This window comes from Saimiri boliviensis, chromosome 7 (genome assembly GCF_048565385.1).
Source record: "Saimiri boliviensis isolate mSaiBol1 chromosome 7, mSaiBol1.pri, whole genome shotgun sequence".
In the NCBI taxonomy this organism is placed as follows: domain Eukaryota; kingdom Metazoa; phylum Chordata; class Mammalia; order Primates; family Cebidae; genus Saimiri; species Saimiri boliviensis.
The window spans coordinates 120,658,450-120,681,489 of NC_133455.1; the positions used below are offsets into that span (position 1 = coordinate 120,658,450).

Here is a 23,040-nt window from a genome sequence, read left to right on the forward strand (position 1 = left end):
CTAGCAGATTTATTCCTCAGGGGCCCGTTTTCAAGAAGCTAAAGGTGAAGGTGGGAGGGGAGAAGTTTCCTCCCCTTTTCCTTTGTCCCTCATCTTATTTTCTCCAAAGGGTAAAAAAATGGCCTGGACCCCAAAACCTACCCAAATAAAAAATAAAAAAACTGAGGTTTCAAAAAGTTACAGCATCTTAATTCCTCATAGAAAAGGGGGAGAAGCCAGAGGGAAGAGGAGTCCCTGGTGTGGGGGGGAGACACCCCCCCAGCCTGGTGAGACATCCCTTCCCCTTAAATAGCTGCCCCAAATGGGGCAAGGCTGGGGCTATAGCATTTAAAAACTCCCACATCCCATTTTATCAAATCCAAAGAGGAAAAAAAAAGTCCCTTTTCCCCCAAAACTCAAATATATATATATATTTTTTCTTAAAAAAACAAAACTTTGAAGGCATCAAACGTTAAAGTGAATCTAGAGCAAGGGAATGTGAAATTCCCTCCTTCCTTCCTCCTTCCTGTGGGGTGCATTGGTGCATCCCCAGCAGAGGGACGGGCCCCAAGGGGATGACAGAGGGGAAGGACCAAAGGGGGAAAAGGGCGTGGGACTCCCCAGCCAATCAGCAGCCAGTGTGGGTGTGGGCAGGGCCGCCAGGGAAGCCACGCCCCCTTGGAGGTTTCCAAGTGGGATGGGGAGTGGGAACAACGCATTCCTGTGTAGTCTTTTTTTTTTTTTTTTTTTTTTTTGAGACGGAGTTTCGCTCTTGTTACCCAGGCTGGAGTGTAATAGCGCGATCTCGGCTCACCGCAACCTCCGCCTCCTGGGTTCAGGCAATTCTCCTGCCTCAGCCTCCTGAGTAGCTGGGATTACAGGCACGTGCCACCATGCCCAGCTAATTTTTTGTATTTTTAGTAGAGACGGGGTTTCACCATGTTGACCAGGATGGTCTCGATCTCTTGACCTCGTGATCCACCCGCCTCGGCCTCCCAAAGTGCTGGGATTACAGGCTTGAGCCACCGTGCCCGGCCCCTCCTGTGTAGTCTTTAGCCAACTCCAAGTCAAGTAGAGGCCCGGAAAGCAGGGTGACAGGCGGGGTGTGCAGAAAGGAGCAGCGGGTTTTCTGGGTCCCTGCAGTCAGGGAGAACCCTGCTTCCTCAGCTCCTGGACAAAGGCTTCAATGATTTCCTCTTTCACTTTCTGCAATTCCTTCTTCACCTCTTCCAGAAGCTCCTGTTTCACCCTCTCTAGGTCTGAGTGGTCGCCGGAGCTGGGCGTGCAGGGGTGGGTTTTAGAAGTGGTCACCGAAGAAGACAACTTCATCCTTGGCAAGGTTGTGCTGTTCTTCTCCCAGGGTCTCCGCACAGATTCACTCTGGGCCGGCCGGAACTCTGGCGTCTGGCTCCTAGTTGGCAGATTCATCCTTGGGGGTTTTCTCCCTGACCTGCGTGGCTTTCCTTCTCCAGGCCAGCATGGCGTTCATCTCTTCCATGAGCCCCCCCACCTCCGCTTCGACTGCTCTCAGCTTTGGGGGCCACGGGCCACCCTGAGGATTCCTCCTGCTTGCTGACTTTCCTGAGTTTGGCTCCAGCAATAGCTGCGGCCAGGCCTGGGGCCCCGGTTCCCCCACCACTGGGGCCCTGTGCTGCCGGGAGAGTGGGTGCAGGGGGTGGTCCTCCCCCAGCTCCATGTGCTGCAGCTGGGACCCCCGAGGGGGGCAAACCTGGGGGTGGGGGAGGACCTGGAGGAGGGGGAGGTCCTGGTGGTGGGGGTGGACCCCCAGCAGAGGGAGCAGGTGGGCCTCCTGCATTGGAGACACGGCGCTCCAGGTGCGCGGAAGGGCCGGGCTGCTGCCTTTTCTGCTGCTCCACCTCCTCCGGGGAGGGGTCGTTGGGGACCGACCAGGCAGGAGGTGCTGGGGGTGGAGGGGGCCCACCTCCTTCCAACGCCTCCAGGGCACTGGCCATGCCCGCGGCAAACTGGGCAGCATCCTCCTTGCTGCTGTAGTTGAGGCCCCAGACCTGGCAGGCATCAAGCCACTGATGGAAATTGGGGGTGGCTTGATTATACCTGACGCCCCGGACGCTGGCACAGTTGATGACCTGCTGGTCGGGCTGCATTTTCTGGCCCACTACGTGGAAGGAATTGGCCGTGGGGTTGTGGTAGATCTGGACGCGCCTGAAGGCCTGGGAACCCACGCCAGCACGGACCCATCGCTTGTTGCTGTCGTCATAAACCATCGCAGTGGCCGGCTGGAACAGGTGACCGACTCACTCATGGCTGCTCGGTGGGCGGGCGGTGCGCCCATGGGCTGGCTGCTCCCGGGGCGCCCCTGGCCGGAGGTTCAGGGGTTCAGGTCTGGCTCCGGGCTCGGCTCAAGCTCCCCCAGAGACCCGCCATATAGAGTCGGGCTTCCTGGGCCAAACGTGGACCGGGCCGGGGAGGGTCTCCGGGCACCGCTTCAGGCGGTCTGAGAAGTCTCTGCGGCAGAAAGGGGGTGCGGCGTCCCCTGCCCAGTGCACCCCGCGTGCCGGCCGCTGTTACTCTTACTACTGTACTTCCTTACATTTCGTTCCAAATGCCAGGAAAAAAAACATTTGAAAGAAAGGGAAAGGCCGCGAGGGCGCCACCAAGCGGCAGCTTGAGGGCGGGAGACTGCGGGAGGGTAACGGAGCCGGCGCCGCCGCCATGCTGGGTCTGAAGGGCTGCTGCAGGCGCCGACAGAGCAAGCGGGAGTGCGGGGCGGGTGACAGCAGCGTGGGATCTGCCTCTCTGCGAGCAGCCCCGGGCGGCTGTCGCAGCGCCATGAGCGCGGGCACCGCTGACATCGGCAGCAAGATCGGCCTCATCTCCAAGGTGGAGTTCCGCTATGAGGGCACCCTCTACACCGACACTGGAAACTCCACGGTAGCCATCGCCAAAGTTCGATCCTTTGGTACAGGAGACAGACCAACAGATCGTCCAATACCACCTCGAGATGAAGTCTTCGAATACATTATAATCCGTGGGAGTGACCCTAAAGACCTCACTGTTTGTGAGCCACCAAAACCACAATGTTCTTTGCCTCAAGACCCAGTCCTCGTTAGGCTCATTGACTTCTTCATTCCAGTCCATGGGTTCCTGTGGGCCTTTCGCCAGGATGCCCACATACAGTCAGTTCAGTCCAAGTTCCTTAGCTGGGCAGCATTTTGGTGCTGTTGTTGTTGCTGGAAGCTCTTTGACATCCTTTGGAACAGAAACATCAAACAGTAGTACCTTACCCCGATGTAGTGCGGTTGGTTCTGTCTTTACACAGGATACAAGATCCCTAAAAACACAGTTATCTCAAGGTCGTTCAAGCCCTCAGTTAGACTCTTTGAGAAAAAGCCCAACCGTGGAACAAGCAGTGCAGACCGCCTCGGCCCACTTACCTGCTCCAGCACCTGCTGGGAGGAGTCCTGTATCAACCAGGCCTTTGCCATCCACCAGCCAAAAATCAATAGAGAATCAGGAGCATCAGCGAGCTGAAGTACACAAAGTGTCAAGGCCAGAAAATGAGCAACTCAGAAATGATAACAAGAGACAAGTAGCTCCAGATGCTCCTTCAGCTCCAAGGGGGGGGGGGGGGGGGGGAGGGGCGAGTCATGGGGGTGGCAGGGGAAGATTTGGTATTCCGCGAGATGGGCCAATGAAATTTGAGAAAGACTTTGAAAGTGCAAATACACTTTCAACAAGGTAGAGATTGACAGAGAGTTTCATATTAAGCTTAAATTCAACAAGGAAGAGATTGACAGAGAGTTTCATATTAAGCTTAAATTAAAAGAAGATAAACCTGAGAAACAGGAGAAGCCCGTAAATGGTGAAGATAAAGGAGACTCAGGAGTTGATACTCAGTGAAGGAAATGCTGATGAAGAAGATCCACTTGGACCTAATTGCTATTATGACAAAACTAAATCCTTCTTTGATAATATTTCTTGTGATGACAGTAGAGAACGGAGACCAACCTGGGCTGAAGAAAGAAGATTAAATGCTGAAACATTTGGAATCCCACTTCATCCAAACCATGGTCGTGGGGGATACAGAGGCAGAGGAGGTCTTGGTTTCCGTGGTGGCAGAGGGTGTGGTCGTGGCAGAGGTGGTACTTTCACTGCCCCTCGAGGATTTCGTGGTGGATTCAGAAGAGGTCTGAATCTGTGGGGACCGGGAATTTGCAGATTTTGAGTATAGGAAAGACAACAAAGTTGCTGCATAGTCTACAAACAGGTCTCTGAAAATAGGTGAATTTCTAGCTCTTCATGGTCCTGAAAATTGATTTCAGTCTTTGCAAAGAATGAAGTGAATTCGCTGTACATTTGTCACCAGCACTGGGTTTTAGTTTTTTGTTTGTTTTTCTGCTTAATTTCAAAGATAAAATGCAGTTACTTTTGGGGGTTGAAGTCTTAAAACATGAGCATTAAATAAATTTGGAATAGCCAAAGCTTAAGTAATTTCTTATGCATAAACTAAAGCAGTACTTCAGTGGAACTTACAAGTATTTTTTTTTTTATCACCAAAAGGTTTTTTTTAGCACAAAAAATTATATTTGACAATTGCAAGTTGCCTGCAGATAGGACTGTGATACTGTGTTTTGAGCCACAGAAGATTTTGTGTGTATGTGTGCATGCGTGTGTATCTTTTTCCTCCTTTCTTTTGGGAAATCCTGAAATATGAGATAGCTTATTTTGTCAGTTAATTAGGGTGCTGGATGGTAGAGAATTTTGTCAGTCAACTATGTACACACAGTAAATATTGTTTCTTAGGCAAAGGTAACTTTTATATAGTTGTAAAATTCCATTATATTCCATTGCTAAATAAACATTAAGAACTTTGTATAGCTGTATAAAAAGCAACTAATTTTTTAAAGAATAAACATTTTAAAGTCAGCCAAAAAAAAGAGAAAGCAAATGTGGTAAAATGTTAACAATGAGAAGTTCTGAGTGTAGGGTATATAGAAATTATTTATTATTTGCACTATTGCAACTCTTTCTTTTCTTTTCTTTCTTTTTTTTTTTTTTTTTTGAGAAACCAGTCTCACTACGTTGTGTAAGCTGATCTCATACTCGTGTGATGAAGCAATGCTCCCACCAGTCACCAGAGTAGCTGGGACTTTAGGCACACACAATTGCACTGGGGGCAGCTTTTCTTAAAGACAGAAATTATGTTTAAATGAAATGCTTTTTAGGTGGAGAGAATATCTGTCTTACCTGCTTCATAGAATTTTGGCGAAGATCAAATACAATCTTGTGAGTGAAAAAGCTTTGAAAACTGTAAGTTTCCCTGCAGATATAAAGCTTAATTATTACTACTGAAAAGAGCTTTATAGAATCTAGGGCTCTAACAAATGTAAAACAATTACTTTTACTGCATTTTGTAGCTTCTACAGAGAATAAATCTAGTTCTGTATCCATTAACTCAATTATTACTCCTTTAAGAGAAGGCTTACCCCTTGGTGTCATTGCTTTAGGAGGGTCAGTGATCAATAGTAATTTTATTACCTCATTTATTGCAGAAATCCATAGCCTAAAATATTGTCTCTTGTTCTATATTTACTGCCTGAGTCTAAATGTCCTCCAAGTTCCTTCCCAACACTGGAATTTCATGATTTAATGGAATTAACACAGAAAAGCAATTGGTAGGAGGGCTCATGCATTTTTGTTTTGTTTTGTTTTTCTTTTGAGATGGAATCCCTTTGTCGTCTAGGCTAGAATGCAGTGGTGTGATCTTGGCTCACTGCAACCTCCCCCTCCTGTCTACTGAGACAGGAGAATCAGGTTCAAGATATTTTCCTATCTCAACCTCCTGAGGAGCCAGGACTACCGGTGTATGTCAGTCTAATTTTTGTATTTTTTAGTAAATACAGGTTTTCACTATGTTGGCCAGGCTGGTCTTAAACTCCTGACCTCAGGTGATCGATCCGCCTGTTTTGGCCTCCCACAGTGCTGGGATTACATATGTGAGCCACCATGCCCGGACAGGACATCATCTCTTTAAAAAAAGAAAAGAGAAATGGCTGGGCATGGTGGCTCACGCCTGTAATCCCATCACTGTGGGAGGCCGAGGCAGGTGGATCACCTGAGGTCAGGTATTCGACACCAGCCTGGTCAACATGGTGAAACCCTTCCTCTACTAAAAATACAACAAGTAGCAGGGCATGGTGATGCATGCCTGTAATCCCAGTTACTCAGGAGGCTGAGGCAGGAGAATTTCTTGAACTCAGGAGGCAGAGGTTGCGGTCAGCTGAGATCATGACATTGCATTCCAGCCTGGACCAAAGAGCAAGACTGTCTCAAATAAAAAAAGGAACACCCATTTTTTTTTTAAACTGGTCAGAAATGTTTGAATATCTGCAATTTCTTATGGGTGAACCTGTAGTTGAGCTAACTTATTGCACAGGCAAGGAATTTCTTATTTATCCTGGCACTGATATATATGTAGTGTTGGACCTGCCAGGCTGCTTGCTTCCCTTCTTCTTGAATGAGGGCAGTTTGGTTCTTTCACAACTCCTTAAGACCTGTACACCAGAAAAGTGGGGAAAGATCTACAGCCTAGTTTTCTACAGTAGTGCTGGTAAAACATTGGGTGGTCACTATCAGTTTCATTGTCATTGGGAAGTGACTGTAGGCTTTCATTGTTTGTGAAACATCAGTTCTCTTTGCTGACAAATAAAATCAGGATTTGACTGTATGCAATTGCTCTCAAGACAACAAAGGGAATCAGAGAAAATAATCTGCATATCAATGGCAGAAAGAAAAATTTAGGTACTATTGTTTAAGTTCCAAAAGAAATCTAGAAGAATCTGGGCTCTCTGCCTGGTATTTCATTCTTTTTGGTTGACAAATTCCTTATCTACGTAAGACTTTCACTGTGCAACTTTCAACTTTAACTGGTAGGTCCAACTTATCAGTATTTTCTTTTATAGTTGTGTTTTTTTTTTTTTGAGACAGAGTTTCGATCTTGTTACCCAGGCTGGAGTGCAATGGCATGATCTCGGCTCACCACAACCTCCGCCTCTTGGGTTCAGGCAGTTCTCCTACCTCAGCCTCCTGAGTAGCTGGGATTACAGGCACGCGCCACCATGCCCAGCTAATTTTTTGTATTTTTAGTAGAGACGGGGTTTCACCGTGTTGACCAGGATGGTCTCGATCTCTTGACCTCGTGATCCACCCGCCTCGGCATCCCAAAGTGCTGAGCCACCGCGCCCGGCCTAATTGTGCTTTTTATGTCTATTTTTAAAAATCTTTGGCTAACTCACTGTCACAGAGATTTCCTCTCGTGTTTTCGTCAAGAAATCTTACAGTATTAGCTCTTACATTTGGGTCTATGTTCTTTTTTAAGGTAGTTTTTGTATATAGTGCAAAGTAAATGTCAACATTCGTTTTTAAAAATATGAATATTTAGGCCACTCATGGTGGCTCATGCCTGTAACCCCAGCACTTTGGGAGGCTGAGGCAGCAGATCATCTGAGGTTAGGAGTTCAAGACCAGCCTGGCCAACATGGTGAAACCGTGTCTCTACCAGAAGTGCAAAAACTAGTCAGGTATGGTGGCAGGCACCTGTAATCCCATTATCCCAGCTACTCAGGAGGCTAAGGTAGGAGAATCACTTGAAGCTGGGAGGCGGAGATTGCAGTGAGCTGAGATTGTACCACTGCACTCCAGCCTGGGCAACAAGAGCAAGACTCTGCCTTAAAAAAAAAATTATATATATATATATGTACACACACATACACACACACGTATCTATTTGAATATTTAGTGGTTTTAGCACCACTTATGAATCTTATCAAATAATGTTATCATTTTCTCATTAAATTGCTTTGGAATTTTTGTCCAAAAAAATTGACCAAATATATGAGAAGTGTATTTCTAGATTTCCTATTCTGCTGTATTGATCTATACGCTTATGTTTACACCAATACCACGCTGTCTTCATTACTGTAGCTTTATAGTAAATCCTGAAATAGGTAGCTTGCATTTTCAGCTTTTTTTTTTCTCTTTCTTTTTTTTTTTTTTTTTTTTTTGAGGCGGAGTTTCGCTCTTGTTACCCAGGGTGGAGTGCAATGGCGCGATCTCGGCTCACCGCAATCTCCGCCTCCTGGGTTCAGGCAATTCTCTTGCCTCAGCCTCCTAAGTAGCTGGGATTACAGGTACGCGCCACCATGCCCAGCTAACTTTTTGTATTCTTAGTAGAGACGGGGTTTCACCATGTTGACCAGGATGGTCTCGATGTGTTGACCTCGTGATCCACCTGCCTCGGCCTCCCAAAGTGCTGCGATTACAGGTGTGAGCCACTGCGCCCAGCCCCAGGTTTTTTTTTTTTTTCAAAATCGTTTTGACTATTCTAGATCCTTTGAATTTCCATATACATTTTTTTTTTTTTTTTTTTTTTTTTTTTTGAGACGGAGTTTCACTCTTGTTACCCAGGCTGGAGTGCAATGGCATGATCTCGGCTCACCGCAACCTCCGCCTCCCAGGTTCAGGCAATTCTCCTGCCTCAGCCTCCTGAGTAGCTGGGATTACAGGCACGTGCCACCATGCCCAGCTAAGTTTTTGTATTTTTAGTAGAGACGGGGTTTCACCATGTTGACCAGGATGGTCTTGATCTCTCGACCTCGTGATCCACCCGCCTCGGCCTCCCAAAGTGCTGGGATTACAGGCTTGAGCCACCGCGCCCGGCCTCCATATACATTTTAAAATAAGCCTATGAATTTCTGTTTTTTCTTTTCTTTTCTTTTCTTTTTTTTGAGACGGAGTTTCGCTCTTGTTACCCAGGCTGGAGTGCAATGGCACGATCTTGGCTCACCGCAACCTCCGCCTCCTGGGTTCAGGCAATTCTCCTGCCTCAGCCTCCTGAGTAGCTGGGATTACAGGCACGCGCCACCATGCCCAGCTAAGTTTTTGTATTTTTAGTAGAGACGGGGTTTCACCATGTTGAGCAGGACGGTCTCGATCTCTTGACCTCGTGATCCACCTGCCATGGCCTCCCAAAGTGCTAGGATTACAGGCTTGAGCCACTGTGCCCGGCAAGCCTATCAATTTCTATAGAAAATCTTGCAGGAACGTCTCTTTGGATTATGTTGAATCTACAGATCAATTTGAAGGAAAATTGACATTTTGGGTTTTGTTTTGTTTTGTTTTGTTTTTGTTGAGACAGGATATTGCTGTAGTGTCCAGGCTGGAATGCAGTGGCTCAATCTCGGTTGACTGCAATCTCTACCTCCCAGGCTCAAGCCGTCTTCCTGCCTCAGTCTCCTGAGCAGCTGGGACTAGAGGTGTACAACACCATACCTAGCTAATTTTGCATTTTTTGTGGACACAGGATCTCACTGTGTTGCCCAGACTGGTCTTAAACTCCTGAACTCAAGTGATCCATCTGCCTTAGCCTCTCAAAGTGCTGAGATTGCAGGCGTGAGCCACCATGCCCAATGGACATCTTAGTATTGAGTCTTCTGGTCCATAAACATGATGTCTCTCTCCATATATTTAGGTCTCTCATTTCTCTCAGCATTGCAGATTGTTAAATTTTTCCCCAAGTATTCCATATTTTTGGTGCTATTGTAAATGGTATTTTTATTTTTATTTTAGTTAACAATCATTTGTTACTAGTAGGTACATATGTAACTGATCATTTTTGTTCTTGCTAAACTTACTTATGAGTAGCTTTTTTGTAGTTTTCTTAAGCTTTTCTACATAGACAAGTGTGCCACTTGTAAGTAAAAACTGTTTTATATCTTTTTTTCTCAATCAATATGTGCCTTTCCCTCCTACTTTTTTTTTTTTTTTTTTTTTTGAGACAGTCTTGCTTTGTTGCCCAGGCACAACAACCTCCTTCCCCCAGGTTCAATGGATTCTCATGCCTCAGCCTCCTGAGTAGCTGGCACTACAGGCATGTGCCACCACTCCCAGCTAAGTATTGTATTTTTAGTAAAGACGGGGTTTTGCCATGTTGGCCAGGCTGGTCTCAATCTCCTTACCTCAAATGATCCACCCACCTTGGCCTCCTAAAGTGCTCTGGATTACAGGTGTGAGCCACTGCTCTCCCCTTCTGCTGTTTTTTAACCTTGTTGAACCAACTAGGATCTATTCAACTAGACTGTTGAATAGATGTGTTGAGAGCAGACAACCTTAAAATGTTCCCAGTCTTAAGAGAGAAAGCGGGCCGGGTGCGGTGGCTCAAGCCTGTAATCCCAGCACTTTGGGAGGCCGAGGCGGGTGGATCACGAGGTCAACACATCGAGACCATCCTGGTCAACATGGTGAAACCCCGTCTCTACTAAAAATACAAAAAATTAGCTGGGCATGGTGGCGCGTGCCTGTAATCCCAGCTACTCAGGAGGCTGAGGCAGGAGAATTGCCTGAACCCAGGAGGCGGAGGTTGCGGTGAGCCGAGATCATGCCATTGCACTCCAGCCTGGGTAACAAGAGTGAAACTCCGTCTCAAAAAAAAAAAAGAGAGAAAGCACACCAGGCACAGTGGCTCATGCCTGTAATCCCAGCATTTTGGGAAGCTTAGGCAGTGGATCACCTGAGATCAGGAGTTTGAGACTAGCCTGGCCAAAAAGGTGAAACCCATTCTCTACAAACAATACAAAAAATTAGCTGGGCGTGATGGCAAGTGCTTGTAATCCTGGCTACACTAGAGGCTGAGACAGGAGAATCACTTGAAACCGGGAAGGGAGGTTGCAGTGAGCTGAGATTGCCCGATTGCACTGCAGCCTGGGCAACAAGAGTGAAACCCAGTCCAAAAAACAAGCCGGCTGCGGTGGCTCAGGCCTGTAATCCCAACACTTTGGGAGCCCGTAGGCAGGCGGATCACGAGGTCAGGAGTTCAAGACCAGTCTGGCCAATATGGTGAAACTCTGTCTCTACTAAAAATACAAAAATTAGCTGGGCTTGGTGGCGTGCGCCTGTAGTCCCAGCTCCTTGGGAGGCTGAGGCAGGAATTGCTTGAACCCAGGAGGCAGAGGTTGCAATGAGCCGAGATTGCACCACTGCACTCCAGCCTGGTGACAGACCGAGACTTCATCTCAAAAAATAAAATAAAATAAAAGAAGGAAAGGAAAGGAGATTGCTCACTGCAACCTCTGCCTCCCGGGTTCAAGTGATTTTCATGCCTCCACCTTCCAAGTAGCTGGGATTATAGGTGCCTACCACCAGGCCTGGCTAATTTTTGTATTTTTAGTAGACATAGGGTTTCACCATGTTGGTCAGGCTGGTTTCCAACTCCTGACCTCAAGTGATCCACCCGCCTCAGCCTCCCGAAGTGCTGGGATTACAGGCATGAGCCAAAATGCCTGGCCTCTGTCTGTTAGTAAGATGAATTACATCGGCTGATTTACGAATGCTAAATCTTTCAATGCTGAATTAATTGGTCATGATAGATTTTATACTACTAGGTTTGATTTGCTAAATTTTGCTTGGGTTTTTTTGCATATATATTCATGAGATACACCGATCCATAGTTGTTTTTTTTTTTTTTTTTTTTCTTGTATTTGGCTGGCTTTGGCATCAGGTTAATGCTTGCTCCCTAAAATTAACTAGGAAGGGCTGGAAGCGGTGGCTCCCTCCTGGAATCCCAGCACTTTGGGAAACTGAGGTGGGCAGATCACCTGAGGTCAGGAGTTTTGAGACCAGCCTGGCCAACATGGTGAAACCCCATCTCTACTAAAAATACAAAATTGGCTTGGTATGGGTGGTGGCTCAAGCTTGTAATCCCAGCTGAGACAGAGGAATCACTTGCACCTGGGAGGCAGAGGTTGCAGTGAGCAGAGACCATGTCATTGCACTCCAGCCTGGGCAAGAAGATCTAAAAAAAAAAAAAAAAAACTACCTGGAAAGTATTCCATCCTCTTTAATTTTCTGAAAATGTTTATCAACAGTAAGGTCATCTTGAAATGTTCTTTTTGCAAAGGTTTTGCTTTGTTTTTCCCAGACAAATTCTTGCTCTGTCACCCAGGCTGGAGTGCAGTGGTGAGATCTCACTGCAACCTCCGCCTCCCAGGTTCATGCGATTCTCCTGCCTCAGCCTCTCGAGTAGCTGGGATTACAGGCAAATGCCACCACACCTGGCTAATTTTTGTATTCTTAGTAGAGACAGGTTTTCACCACGTTGGCCAGGCTGGTCTCAAACTCTTGACCGCGTGATCCGCCCAGCTCAGCCTCCCAAAATGCTGGGATTACAGGCTTGAGCCACCGTGCCAGCCCTTATTGCAAAGGTTTTTAACTACAAATTTATTTTAGAGATAAATGACTATTATTAATAGCTTTATTTTTTTATTCTTTTTTTTTTTTTTTAGTTGGAGTCTTGCTCTGTCCCTCAGGCTGGAGTACAGTGGCATGATCTTGGCTCACTGCAACCTCCACCTCCCAGGTCCAAGCAATTCTCCTGCCTCAGCCTCCCTAGTAGCTGGGGCTTTAGGCACAAACCACCAGGCCTACCTAATTTTTGTATTTTTAGTAGAGATAGGATTTCTGCATGGATTACAAGCATGAGTCACTGCCCAATCACACAGGTTGGAGTGCAATGGTGCAATCTCGGCTCACTGTAACCTCTGTCTCCTAGGTTCAAGCAATTCTCCTATGTCAGTCTCCCAAGTAGCTGGGATTACAGGCACCCACCACCATGCCCAGTTAATTTTTAGTATTCTTAGTCATGATGGTGATTTGCCATGTTGGCCAGGCTGGTCTCAAACTCCTGACCTCAGGTGATCCACCTGCCTTGGCCTACTGAAGTGTCAGGGTTACAGGCTTGAGCTACCATACGCAGCCATCTTTTTGTTTTTTAGAGATGGAGTCTCACTTGGTTGCCCAGGTTGTAATGAAGTGGTACAGTCATGGCTCACTGCAGCCTTGATCTCCCAGGCTCAAGCAATTTTCTCACCTCAGCCTTCTCAGTTGCTGGGACTACAGGCATGCACCACCATGCCTGGCTAATTTTTTAAAAAGTTTTTGTAGTGACAGGGTCTTGCTATGTTGCTCAGGCTGGTCTTGAACTCCTGCTGGCCTCAAGTGATCCTCTTGCCTCTGCGTCCCAAAGTGCTGGGATTACAGGATGAGCCACTGCACCTAGCCCACTTATCTTTTGTGTGTGTGTGTGTGTGTGTGTGTGACAAGGTATTTTCAACTTACTCTCTTAGCAATTTTGAAATATACAATAAATTATTATTAACTATAGTCACTACGCTGTGCAATAAATCTCGAAATTGTATTCTTCCGGTTTAACTGTAACTTTGTACCCTGTGACCAACATCTTCATCTTTCCATTCTCCTCCCCAACCCTCACCCCACCCCCTTATTCCCCAGCCTCTGCTAACTACCATTCTACTCTGAACCTCTATTACTCTTTTTGTTTTGTTTTGTATTTGAGATGGAGTTTGACTTTTGTCACCCCGGCTGGAGTACAGTAACATGCTCTCAGCTCACTGCAGTGTTCACCTCCTGGGTTCAAGCACTTTTCCTGCTTCAGCCTCTGAGTAGCTGGGATTACAGGTGCCTGCCACCACACCGGGCTAATTTTTGTATTTTTAGTAGAGACGGGGTTTCACCATATTGGCCAGGCTGGTCTTGAACTCCTGACCTCAGGTGATCCACCTGCCTCAGCCTTCCAAAGTGCTGGGATCACAGGTGTGAGCCAACGTGCCTGGCCAAGTCTGCCTTTTTCAGACTCCACATATTAGTGAGATCATGTAGTATTTGTCTTTCTGTGCATGCCATATATCACTTTGCATAATAACCTCCAGGTGTATCCATATTCTCACAAGTGACAAAATTTCCTTCTGTCTAAAGGTTGAATAATATTTCATTGTACATATACACCACAGTCTCTTTATTCATTTCTCCACTGATGGACATTGGGTGGATTCTACTTCCTGGCTATTGTGACTAATGCTGCAATGAACATGGGAGTGCAGATATCTGTTTGATATACTTTAAAATGTTTTGCATATATGCCAGCATTGAGATTTTTAGATCATATGGTAGTTCTATTTCAGTTTTTTCAGTTTTTTAAGGAACCTCCATACTGCTTTCCATAATGGCTGTACTAATTTGTTAACAGCCATTCTAACAAGTGTGAAGTGATACCTTGTGTGGTTTTAATTTGTATTTCCCTAACTGGTATTGAGCTTTTTTTTTTTTTTGATGGAATTTCCCTCTTGCTGCCCAGGCTGGAGTGCAATGGCATGATCCCAGCTCACTGCAACCTCAGCCCCCCAGGTTCAAGCGATTCTCCTGCCTCAGCCTCCTGAGTAGCTGGGATTACAGGCGCCTGCCATGGTGTCCAGCTAATTTTTGTATTTTCAGTAGAGATGGGGTTTCACTGTGTTGGCCAGGCTGGTCTTGAACTCTGGACCTTGTGATCCACCTGCCTTGGCCTCCCAAAGTGTTGGGATTGTAGGCGTGAGCCACCTCAGTCAGCCAATATTAAGCATTTTTATGAACCTGTTGATCATTTGTATATCATATTTTGAGAATTTTTTTTTTTTAAGAGTCAGGGCCTCAAGCTGCCAAGCTGTTGCCCAGACTGTACTGCAGTGCTGTAATCATGGCTCACTGCAACCTCTAACTCCTGGTGAGACCTCAGCTTCTCGGGTAGCTGAGACTACAAGCATGTGTCACCACACCTGGCTAATAGAGACAGGGTCTTCCTATGTTACTCAGGCTGGTCACAACTCCTGGCCTCAAGCAATTCTCTTGTCTCAGCCTCCCAAAGCACTGGATTACAAGTGTAAACCAGTGTGCCTGGTGCCCTTTGCCTCCGTCTCAAAAAAAAAAAAAAAAAAAAAAAAAAAAAGAAAGAAAGAAAGAAAGAAAAAGAAATAGGGTCTTTGTAGATGTAATCAAAGAGGATGAGGTCATATTCAATTCAGGATAGACCTTCTTCAATACAGTTGCTGTTATAAGAAAATAGGCCGGGTTCAGTGGCTCACACCTGTAATCCCAGCACTTTGGAAGGCCAAGGCAGGCAGGTCACCAGAGGTCAGGAGTTTGAGACCACTGTGGCCAACATGGTGAAACCCCATCTCTACTAAAAGTACACAAAAAAATTAGCTGGCAGTGGTGGCAGGTGCCTGTAATCCCAGCTACTTGAGAGACTGAGGCACGAGGATCGCTTGAACCCAGGAGGTGGAGGTTGCAGAAAGCCAAGATTGCTTGGACTGTGGCCTTAGCGACAAAAGTGAAACTCCATCTCAAAAAAAGAAAAAAAGAAAAGAAAATAGAGATGGCCTATATTGCAGTGGGTCATGCCTATAATCCTAGCACTTTGGGAGGCCGAGGCAGCAGATCACTTGAGGCCAGGAATTTGAGACCTATCATGTAATTGCTGTTATAAGAAAACAAGCTGGGTGCTGTCTCTTAGAAAAAACGTTTTCTACTACAATGTTTAGCAGAGTGTCTATATAGTGAGCTATGATTGTGCCACTGCACCACAGCCCAGGCAACACAGTACGGTGCTGTCTCTTAGAAAAAAACATTTTCTACTAAAATGTTTAGTAGAGTGTCTCTACCAAAAGCCCTGGCCAACATGGTGAAACCTCTTCTCTACTATAAATACAAAAATTAGCTAGGCGTGATGGTGCATGCCTGTAATCCCAGCTACTCGGGAGTCTGAGGCAGGAAAATTGCTTGAACCCGGGAGGCAAGGGTTTCAGTGAGCCGAGATCACGCCATTATACTCCAGCCTGGGCAACAAGGTGAGACTCAGTCTCAAAAAAATAAAAATAAAAATAAGAAAACAGAAACAAAGACACAGAAGGAAAACAGCCATGTGAAGACAGAGGCAGAGATTGCAGTCATTATGCCAGAAGCCAAAGAACATGAGGCTACCTGAAAGTGGAAGAAGCAAAGAAGTATCCTTTCCTGCTGTGGAGAGCAAGCTGTCATTACTTCGTCAAATAAAATGTATGTCTATGATCCAATGATTCCACTCCTGGGTACAAAAGATCTCATACAGTTTACGAAGGGATACGTGAACATATTCACTCTAGTGTTTACTTCTGAACATAGCCATGCCAAGTTCTTTAATCTTAGACTTAGAGCCTCAAGAACTTTCTGATGTTTTAAGCCACACATTCGTGGTAATTTGTTACTGTGGCTCTAGGAAACAAATACAATGTTATTTCTAATACATTGTGTCTGCCTGCTACTGAATTTCCCATGATGTACATCCCCCATATTTCACTCATCTACCTTCCTCACTGTGGACATCATAAATAATACTACAGCGAACATATTCCTATATGTTCCTGAACAAATCATGTGAGAACTTTTTGTACTTACAACAGTGGAATTGTTGGGTGACAGATATCTATTTTATTTGCTTAAGTAATGCCAGCTTGCTCTCCACAACCCTGGCATGAGGGTTCCTCCATCTCCACATCCCTGCCAGTTCTTGACATCATGCTGACTTACAACTTTTTGCAGTGTAATGAGTGTGAAGTGTTATTTTTTTTTTATTACATTTCTGATTGCTAATGATTTTAAGCACTTCCTGTGCATGCTCAGTTTTTGGGTTTGTATTTTTAAATTGGCTGTTCATATCATTCACCCATTTCTGTATGTGGTCATTGCCTTTTTCTTGTTGATTTGTAGGTATTCTTTGAGATTCTAGATATTAATCTCTTGTCAGATTTTGACTTTGTAAATGTCTTCTCTTACTCTGTTAGCTGCTTATTAACTTTGTCCATAGTGTCATTTTCTAAACAGAAATCCTTAAATTTTATGTATTGACAGGCCAGGCGCAGTGACTCATGCCTATAATCCAAGCACTTTGGGAGGCCAAGGCGGGTGGATCATTTGAGGTCAGGAGTTTGAGACCAGCCTGGCCAGCATGGCGAAACCGTGTTTCTACAAAAAATACAAAAATTAGTAGGGCATGGTGACACACACTTGTAATTCCAGCTACTTGGGAGGCTGAGAGGCATGAGAATCGCTTGAACTCGGAAAGTGGAGGTTGCAGTGAGCCAAGATTGTGCTACTGCAGTCCAGCCTGGCCGACAGTGAGACTTCATCCCTTGACCAAAAAATGATGTAATAATAGTCATATAGCTACATACCAGCTACCAGAAAAAAAAAAAAGTCATAGATATTTTTCCTTATTGATTCATGCTTTTAAAACTGTATTTAAAAATCTCTTTCTGGTTGTAGGTCACAAAAATACTGATTTACATTTTCTATTAAAATTCAAAATTAAACCTTGATGAATACTCTTTTTAATTAGGTCTTTCATTTAGAATTTTCCTTGACACAGGGCATTGGTTAGGGATACATTAGGGACATATTTAAAGCATTCCAGTTATGCAAGTTTTTAATTCTGTGACCAGTGAGGAAAGGGGATTCTTTTCCCTAGACCCAATTTGAAAAATTACAGAGAAAGACTCTGACTCACTGGATTGGGTTGCATGCCCATTATTATGGCCCATTTAGCAAGATGCCTTACTAAGTCCTAGGCAGACGAAACAGTATTCATTACAGGGGTGATAAGGTAAATATACACAATTGGAATTTAAAGGTAAGTATTCTTTTTTCTTCTTGAAACGGAGTGCCTCTCTGTCACCTAGGCTAGAGTGCAGTGGCACAATCTTGGCTCACTGCAACCACCGCCTCCTGGGTTCAAGCAATTCCCCTGCCTTAGCTTCCTGAGCAGCTGGGACTACAGGCACACACCATGCCTGGCTAACTTTTTTGTATTTTTTTTAGTAGAGACAGAGTTTGACCAGGTTACCCAGGCTGGTCTTGAACTCCTGAGCTCAGGCAATCCTCCCGCCTCAGCCTCCCAAAGTGTTGGGATTACAGGCGTAACCCACCACGTTTAGTCTAGGTAAGTATTCTTAAGAATTTAGAGGTAGGACAATTGCACCCTATTGGGGGAACCAGATAATTCTTCATGACAGAAATGATGTTTTCAGTAGACTGAAGTATGGGTAAGTTTTATATGCATACAAAATCCTATGTATGATGACTTCTAAATAGAGGAAAAAGCATAAGAAGGCAAGGTCAAGAAATTAAGAGTATGCTTACAGTATATTCCAATTTGGCTGAACCACAGGATATAGGAAGGTTTAGTGTGTGCTGACTCTGTAAAGATATTTGTAGAAGATACAGTGATTGCTTAGTCAATGGCCATGACCCCAACCCATCATCTTGCTAATAGAACCCTCATTTGGGATAGCAATGTACTCTTCTTCTTCTGTTTTTTTCTTTTTCCTTTTTTCTGTAACCCAGGCTGGAGTGCAGTGGCACAATCTTTGCTCACTGCAACCTCCACCTCCCAGGTTCAAGCAGTTCTCTAGCCTCAGCCTCCCAAGTAACCAGGACTTCAGGCCAAGTAACTGGGACTACAGGCATGTGCACCACACCCAGCTAATTTTGTATTTTTAGTAGAGAAAGGGTTTCATCAAATTGCCCAGGCAGGTCTTGAACTCTGACCTCGTGATCTGTCTGCCTTGGCCTCCCAAAGTGTTGGGATTACAGGCAAGAACCACCACACCTGGGCTTTTTTTTTTTTTTTTTTGAGACAGAGTTTCGCTCTCGTTACCCAGGCTGGAGTGCAATGGCGCGATCTCGGCTCACCGCAACCTCTGCCTCCTGCCTCAGCCTCCTGAGTAGCTGGGATTACAGGCACACGCCACCATGCCCAGCTAATTTTTGTATTTTTAGTAGAGATGGGGTTTCACCATGTTGACCAGGATGGTCTTGATCTCTTGACCGCATGATCTACCCGCCTCGGCCTCCCAAAGTGCTGGGATTACAGGCGTGAGCCACCATGCCCAGCTTTTTTTTTTTTTTAATTTGAGACAGAGTCTTGCTTGGTCACTCAGGCTGGCTTGCAGTGGCACCATCTTGGCTCACTGCAACCTCCACCTCTCAAGGCCAAGCGGTTCTCGTGCCTCAGCCTCTCTAGTAGCCAGTATTACAGGCATACACCACCACACCTGGCTAATTTTTATATTTTTAGTAGAGAGAGCGTTTTACCATGTTGGCCACCCAGCCCAATGTACTCTTCTGTAGAGGTTAAATCTTTATTGATCTAAGTTCACTGTGACAATTTAGTTCCCTTTGCCTGCTACTTACTCCCCTCCCTATATGCCCTTGAACAAGGGGCAGCCACATGACTCAGTTCTGGTCAACAGAATGCAAGTAGAAGTCTTCTGGGAAATTTTCTGTTCATCCTCTTCAATAGCCATCTTCCAACCCAGTAAGAAGGGACAAGAAAATTTCAGATGCCAACCCAAAGTTCTGAGAGCGTTAGAACCAGGTTCAGCCTCTGAACCTGTCATACAAGCCTCAGCACGTAGAACAACCCTGTGCTTGGATTAATGTTCTATGGTACTAGAAGTTATTAATAATTTTTAACAAGGGGCCCCGTTTTATTATTTTGCACTGGGCCCCACAAATTATATGGCTACTCCTGATTGGAACCACAGTGCAAACTCGCATTTCTAATCCTTCTGTTGACAATAAGTGTCTTATGGATGAAAACACTATTGGTTGGGTTTTCTGTTACTTACAGCTAAACACACTGTTGTTGTTGTTGTTTTAGACAGAATCTCGCTCTTTTACCCAGGCCGAAGTGTAGTGCCCTGATCTTGGCTCACTACAACCTCTGTCTTCCAGGCTTAAGCGATCCTTTTGCCTTAGCCTCCTGAATAGCTGGTACTACAGAGGTGCACCACTATGTCCAGCTAATTTTTTGTATTTTTGATAGAGATGGGGTTTCACCATGGTGCCCAGGCTGTTATCAAACTCCTGAGCTCAAATGATCCAGCCACTTTGGCCTCCCAAAGTGCCGGGATTACAGGCATGAGCCATCACACCAGGCCTGAACACATTCTGATATGGTATTTAAACTTGAGGCAAGATTCACCTATAGTCATATTTCCTGGAGGCTCCGGGGGAAAAAGACTGAAATTTGTGAAAAGAGCATGAATTTTGGATTCCAGAAGCTTTAAACCTCTGAAACCATTTCCTTATTATTTATTTATTTTTGGGGGTTAGGGGGAAGAAGCCTCATTCTGTCACCCAGACTGGAGTGTAGGGGCGCGATATCAGCTCACTGTAACTTCCACCTCCTGGGTTCAAATGATTCTTCTCCTGTCTCAGCCTCCCGAGTAGCTGGGATTACAGGCACCCACCACCACAGCCAGTAGAGACAGGGTTTCACTGTGTTGGCCAGGCTGGTCTCGAACTCCTGACCTGAGATATGTGCCCACCCCTTGGCCTTTCAAAGTGGTGGGATTACAGGCATGAGCCACCACACCCAGCTCCATTTCCTTATTCTTAAAGTGAGAATAAATAACACCTACTAGAGTTGTGGAAGGATTAGATGAGTTAGCATATAAAGCACACAGTTTAGTATCTGACATTTAATAGATGTTTCTGTAATGTTAATTGCATTCTTTGTCACTGCCACATCTTACAATAAACCCACCTGATAAAAGGAGAGAAGCATAAAAATTTCATGCAGACAAAACTCTTTATCTGGGCCAACTACCTTCAGATCTCAGTTTTTAAAAAACGCCAAACATTTAAGGAGCAGACAAACTGAATAATTAAAATAATCTGGCTGGGCCTGGAGGCTCATGCCTGTAATCCCAGCACTTTGGGAGGCTGAGGCAGGACGATCAGCTGAGGTCGAGAGTTCGAGACCAACCTGACCAACATGGAGAAACCCTGGCTCTACTAAAAGTTGACTGGGCATGGCAGCACATGTCTGTAACTCCAGCTAATGGGGAGGCTGAGGCAGGAGAATCACTTGAACCCAGGAGGTGGAGGCTGTGTTGAGCGGAGATTGCACCATGGCACTCCAGCCTGGACAACAAGAATGAGACTCTGTCTCAAAAAAAAAAAAAAAAAAGGAATCTGAAATAAAATTTTCACTTATTAAGAATTATCATTTTGGGCCAGGTGCAGTGGCTCACACCTGTAATCCCAGCACTTTGGGAGGCCAAGGTAGGTGGATCACAAGGTCAGGTGTTCGAGACCAGCCTAACCAACTTGGCAAAACACCGTCTCTACTAAAAATTACCTGGGTGTTATGGTGTGCACCTGTAATCCAAGCTACTTGGGCAGCTGAGGCAGGAGAATCGCTTGAAACTGGGAGCCAGGGGTTGCAGTGAAACGAGACTGTGCCATGCCACTGTACTCCAGTTTGCCAACAGAGCAAGACTCCATCTCAAAAAAAAAAAAAAAAAAAGAATTACCATTTTGGAGCTGGGCACAGTGGCTCACCCCTCTAATCCCAGCACTTTGGTAGGCTGAGGCAGGTGAATCATTTGAAGTCAGGAGTTCGAGACCAGCCTGGCCAACATGGTAAAACCCCATCTCTACTAAAAAATTATCTGGGCTTGGTGGTGGGCACTTGTAATCCCAGTTACTCAGGAGGCTGACACAGGAGAAAGGCTTGAAGCTGGGAGGCAGAAGAGGTTGCAGTGAGCGAAGATCATGCCTTTGCACTCCAGCCTGGGCAGCAAGAGTGAAACTCCATCTCAAAAAAAAAAAAAAAAAAGGATTACCAGGTGGCTTATGCTTGTAATCTCGTTTCGGAGGCCAAGGCGGGTGCATCACTTGAGTCCAGGAGTTCAAGACAAGCCTGGGCAACATAGTGAGAACTCATCTCTTCTAAAAATAAAAAAAAAAATTAGCTGGGTGTGGTGGCACACACCTGTGGTCCCAGCTTCTCCGAGGCTGAGGCATGAGAATCACTTGAGCCCCAAGAGGCGGAAGTTGCAGCAAGTGGAGATCGCACCACTACACTCCAGCCTGGGCAATAGAATGAGACCCTGTCTCAAAAATAAATAAATAAATAATAAAAACAAAAAAAGCATTGCCATTTTGGCCTAGACATCAGCAAAAATGGGCTTTATGCATATTAATTGTCTACTTTGTTATCAGGAATATTTGTCTGGAGATGGAATCGTCATTTGTTTTGCTGAATCTTGTTTTGGGGACAGCTTGCCAGGGTAGTCTCACTTCCGTACCTGTGGCAAGAGCTGGTGGCTTGAGGAGAATCTGCTCTTCAGGATAACTCACTCACATGGCTGGCAAGGAGGTGCTGGCTCCTAGCCCAGAGTTCAGGGGGCTCAGGGCCCGGGAGGAACATGGGGTTCCTCTCCATATGGGCCTCTCCACAGACAGCCTGGGATTTCTCAGGGTGCATGACTGGATTCTAAGAGTGAGCATTCCAGGAGAACATCAGAAAGCTGTATCATCTTCTATTTTTTAAATTTAATTTAATTTAATTTTTTCAGACGGAGTTTCGCTCTTGTTTTGCTTTTGTTGCCCAGGCTGGAGTGCAGTGGCACGATCTCAGCTCACTGCAACCTCTGCTTCCCGGGTTCAAGCCATTCTCCTGCCTCAGCTTCCTGAGTAGCTCGGATTACAGGTGTGCACCACCATGTCCAGCTAATTTTTGTATTTTTAGTAGAGATGGGGGTTTCACCATGTTGGCCAGGCTGATCTCGAACTCCTGACCTTAAGTGATCCGCCTGCCTCAGCCTTCCAAAGTGCTGGGATTACAGGCATAAGCCACCACACCCAGCCTGTATTGCCTTTTTATGACCTGGCCTGAGAAGAAAACATAGCTTCACCTCTCACTGGGAGACTGCTGAAGTCACGTGGAAGAAGAACATGTGGAACCGGTGCTGCTGTTAGAGTCGTTTTTGGAAAATGCTGCTGTGACGGTCTGGGCTGGGAAATGAAGGGGCTGGCAGCCTATGATGTGCTTCACATGGAACACAGGCTGAAATGGGAAGGATCTAGGTCCTGCAGAATGGATGCGGTGATTCACAGGCCCTTCTATGTGAGGGGGAGGAGGTGGGGCATGCAGCTAGGGTGGAGGTTGGCTTTGGGAGGTTGGGGGCATTTTCCTCAACCACCCTATGGTGGTATTAGTAAGTCGGCCAGCTTCCAAATCTAGTCATAACATTGTGTGCCATTGAATTCCCTTGCGATCCTCAGGGGATAGGGTATTCTTTGTATTTCCTGTCCTTGGCTATTGTGTGATAGCAGTTGTACTACTGATCCAGGCACTGCCACTCT

At 45.7% G+C, this 23,040-nt stretch overlaps 2 pseudogenes; one reads left to right on the plus strand and one right to left on the minus strand.

The window, feature by feature from the left end:
- Window positions 1-1,023: 1,023 nt before the first annotated feature.
- On the minus strand, window positions 1,024-2,524 carry LOC101037284 (vasodilator-stimulated phosphoprotein pseudogene; annotated as a pseudogene).
- Window positions 2,525-2,790: 266 nt separating this feature from the next.
- On the plus strand, window positions 2,791-4,236 carry LOC101037616 (protein LSM14 homolog A-like; annotated as a pseudogene).
- The last annotated feature ends 18,804 nt before the right edge of the window (window positions 4,237-23,040 follow it).